Below are 4,781 nucleotides of genomic sequence, written 5' to 3' on the forward strand. Positions count from 1 at the left end.
GCTGTACACCTATGGGCACTTCACAAGTGAGACAGGGAGCATGGCACTCCATGAAGAAGAAATGAATTTCAAACACATGATACTGGAAAAAATTTACCTTCTTCAGACACACACACAAAATCAATGTTCAAAAAATTAAAACAAACATAAAAGGAAAAACTATGAATATTTTAGAAGATTATAAAGAATTATTTCATGAATTGAGGGAAGAAAGGATGTCTATTTTTTAAGATTTTATTTAATTATTTGGGAGAGAGACTGAGAGAGCACAAGCAGGGGGATCAGCAGAGGGAGAGGGAGAAACAGGCTCCCTGCTGAGCAGGGAGCCAGATTCAATCCCAGGACCCGAAATCATGACCTAAGCCAAAAGCAGACACTTAAACGACTGAGCCACCCAGGCGTCCTGAGGGAAGGAAGGATGTCTTAAACAAGAATTTAAAATGCACTATCTATAAATAAAATGAATATATTTGATTATACTGATCCCAAGAAGTTGGTACTGTTCATCGATGGATAGCAAAATTGAAAGCCATGGAGTGTGTGGCCAATGGGTGGCGCAGTCGTTAAGCGTCTGCCTTCAGCTCAGGTCATGATCCCAGCGTCATGGGATCGAGCCCCACATCAGGCTCCTCTGCTATGAGCCTGCTTCTTCCTCTCCCACTCCCCCTGCTTGTGTTCCCTCTCCTCGCTGGCTATCTCTCTCTGTCAAATAAATAAATAAAATCTTAAAAAAAAAAAAAAGTCACGGAGTGGGAGAATATATTCTTCTCCCATTTTTGTTTAAATGTCAAACATATAACAAGATGTAAGAACACTACATTGTGCCTACCGGTGACGACGCTTAGCATTTTGCCAAATACACACACTACACAGCCACACGTGTGTGTTGATGCTGAACCATCTAGAAGTAAGCTGCATGTACCAAGATACTTCGCTTCCAAATACTTGAATGGGGATATTCTTTACTAAATAACTACAATTCCACCATCACACCTAAGAAAATTTACAGTCATTAAATAATATCTAATATTAGGTTTATATTCAAATTACTAAAATTGCCTGATTTAACTGACTCCAATACATTTCATACATTTGAATTTTGGGGTTATTCTGTAGTCTATTTGAATCTAGATGAGTCACTAAACTTTTTTATTTGTCCTGACCTTTTGAAGAACCAAGGAGGGTTATTTTGTAAAATGTTGCAAATTCTAGATTGGTCTGATTGTTTCCTTCTGGTGAGATGTAACTTGGTCTTCTCCTCTATTTCCTGGATTACCGGTGTAGGGCTAATGGCTTGAGTAGCTTCAGCTTACCTGCTTTGACACACACACACTTCACGGGTGATGCTCTGGGCTTCACACTGCCTTACACAGGACTCGCAGGTGCGTGTTAGCTTCCATTTGATCATTTGGTAAACGGTGGGGGGAGAAGATTTCTGTCCCTCACATAACCAGCACAGAAATGGTATCTGCAATAAAGAAGTAAGGTTTATGTATCGATAGAAAAAGAAGCAATCCATTATAAAAACGTACATAGGATTTAAATTGGCACTTCACAAAACAGGATATCCAAATACCAAATAACCAAAAGGCACATGAAATCTGCTGAACATCATAGCTCATCACTTCACACCCACATCTATGGATAAAACTTAAAAGACCAACAAATGTGGGCAAGAAACCAGAAAAACCAGAACCCTCGCCCTGCTGATGGGCTTGTAAATTAGTTGCAACTATTTTAGGAACTAGTTTGTCATTTCTAGAAAAATTTTAAATATACACTTGCTAACATCCAGAAAATTTCTCTTGCCTGCTATATATATATATATATATGTGTGTATATATCTATATCCACATGATTTATGTACATATATGCGTATAAAGTCAGGCACCGTCACACCGGGTGCGTAGTAAAAGTTCGTCCATAACCCAGCCGCCGCCCCTGCTTGGCTACCCCAGCCTCACCCAGGGGTCTTCGCCACACCAGAACCTCAAAGGCTTATGACGGTTCCTTCCTTTCCCATTCGGTTCATCCGCTGCGAGCTGCTGCTGGTCGGCTCCAGACCGCGTGGGGGGCTGTATTGCTTCCCGTCTGCACTTCGGTATCCATCGGAAGGCGCTGTGCCTGTGTGAGACACGCGGGTTTGTTCCCCGAGGACAGTACAGCAGAGCGGGAGGAAACGCACGCTGGCTCTTGAAGGTCTCTTCGGGAGCGCCTGGGTGGCTCAGTCGTTAGGCGTCTGCCTTCGGCTCAGGGCGTGATCCCGGCGTTCTGGGATCCAGCCCCACATCAGGCTCCTCCGCTGGGAGCCTGCTGCTTCCTCTCCCACTGCGCCTGCTATGTTCCCTCTCTTGCTGGCTGTCTCTCTCTCCGTCAAATAAATAAATAAAATCTTTAATAAAATAATAATAAGAAAAAAAAAAAAAAAAAAGGTCTGTTCAGACCCAGGCAAAGGCTTGCTCCTGAGCGGTTGACCAGGCGGGTCAGATGCTCAGGGCCGGCGCCCAGCGGGGAGCACAGAGTCCCGCCCTAAGAGGCACCGCACCTTACAGGGCAGTGGCAGGTGATGCCTAATTTTGTAAGGAAGGGAAACAAGTATTTGCAATCTTTCCGGAGTGCTGAACGTGAAAGCCATCCCCGTGACTGACGGCGGGCCTTCCCGTGAACCCTGGTCTGGGGCCTGATTCGCCACAGGACACCTGCTGTCCTTGTGCACCGGAGAGAAGGACAGGAAATGTCAAAGTGGGGGGGCGTGCCCTGGGTGGCTCAGTCGTTGAGCGCCTGCCTTGGGCTCAGGTCATGATCCCAGCGTTCTGGGATGACCCGCACTGGGCTCCCTGCTCGGCGGGAAGCCTGCTTCTCCCTCTCCCCCCCCCCCGCCCCCCCCCACGCTTGTGTCCCCCTCTCGCTGTCTCTCTCTCTGTCAAATAAATAAAATCTTAAAAAAAAAAAAAATCAGGGAGGCGGAGCACAGCTCTCTCGGTCCTAAGGACATCCTCCCGACATCCACACAGTGCAGCCAGGGAGGTGGGTCCCCACCCCTGTTCTAAGGCCAGCGAGGCTGCCGCTAGGACACTGGCGGGAATGAGCAGCGCAGGGAGCCGGCTCAGGGAGGGGACCGCTGAGTGTGAAGCAAAACCAAGAGAAAGAGGAGGAGAGGAGTGAGCAGAACAGTACTAAAGATGGGGGGGATGTGCTGGGGCACCCGCCCATGCGGAGGGAGCCCCTGACACCCACACTCGCCGCCGCGGATACTGCCGGCCTGAGCGTCGGCCCCCCGCGGGCCGCCTGCGGCTTCGGGGGCCTCTCTGAACGTGAGTGACCGCAGCCACCGCTCAGAGTGGAAGGGCGCATCAGTGAGCGGACGACCGAACAGGTGTATCACGGTGTGCTGAGAAGGTGCTGCCCTCCCAGCCCTCTGAGTGCCCAACACAGGCACCAAGGAGACCCGAGCGGAGGAGGGGTGCATGCCGCGCCCTGTCTTCCCCATAGTGGCAGTGTGCACTCCAGGCTGTCTCGGACACAAGTAGCCGACTCCCGTGGACAACTTTCCCAGGCTAAGCCCCCCGCACGTCTCTGCGCTGCCGCCCCCATCACACTTGGACTTGACCGTGGGTAGAGGGCTACAGCCCTACGATCACCACGTGGCTGAACCTGGGCCATCGGAGACCAGGCCGGGAAAGCTGGCTCAGGGGCCAGGCCACCTGCCCCTCCCCCACCGCATGGGGCCCTCACCTCCTCAATGCCTCTGAAAGCACAGAACACATTGACTCATCTGCGGAAGGATTTGAGGCTGTTTGTTTTCTTGGAAAGTAAAAATAACAAGGTTGATATGAGCAAACAGAAAGACACAAAGTAGCCAAAACCTGTCAGTGGAGAAGACAAAGCATTGTTCCCCAGAAACTCCTTCCGTCAGAGGTTTCAAAGCAGCTTTGTTTTCCGCGCAGTGCTGAAAAAAATGTCTTGAATGATCCAGAAACTCTGGCTTCTCATAGATAAGACTGTGAATATCCTGTGATTATTTTGGACATGCCAGTAATAACAGGTATTTTTATAGTTCTCTAATTTACAAAAGAAAGTGCCTAAAAGAATGGCCTTAGCATATGCCGGTGTCCCACCTGGGAGTCCTCGGGATAGAGTCTGAAAGCACCCCCACCGCGGAGGGCAGAGAGAGGCGGATGAAAGAGGCGGCTGCTCCAGATGGATGCGGATGGGTGTACTAGCGGGGAACTGACTTGCGGGCTGGCCCTGGGCACCCCGGGACCAGCACGTCTCTGCACCTGCCAGGATGGGAAAAGCTTCCAGAGAGGCTCAGCTGGGTTCAGCCACGTGTACCATCTCCGATGGGCTCACACCACAGCTGCTCTCTCAAGGCCGTGTCCTTGCAAGCGACTTCAGGCTGTGGGAACCGTGGGCACAGCGCACGCGCCGAGGATGGAGTGGGGGCGGGGAGTCTCTGAGCAAGTCCTCTCCAGGGCCTCCTCCAGCAGCATCCAATGGAGGTATGCAAGAGAGCGGGTAACTGAGCTGTAATTCTCCCTCACGTTGTCTTTTCCATACATTATCAATGTGTATCCTTCAAAGTTATATTGCTGGACTCAGTACTTTTTTACTGTTCAACTTGGCCAAGAAGGGTAATATGGCTCATGCAATTTTGCTAATTTAATAATCACTGTATGCCAAGGTAAAATTTTAATGTAATAGAAGAAAAAGGAAATAAGTGATTCTTACTTACAGACCTATGCTAACAAAATCTTTTTTTTTTTATGTTTTTTTATTAT

The sequence above is a fragment of the Ailuropoda melanoleuca genome, chromosome 4 (assembly GCF_002007445.2).
Source record: "Ailuropoda melanoleuca isolate Jingjing chromosome 4, ASM200744v2, whole genome shotgun sequence".
Taxonomy (NCBI): Eukaryota; Metazoa; Chordata; class Mammalia; order Carnivora; family Ursidae; genus Ailuropoda; species Ailuropoda melanoleuca.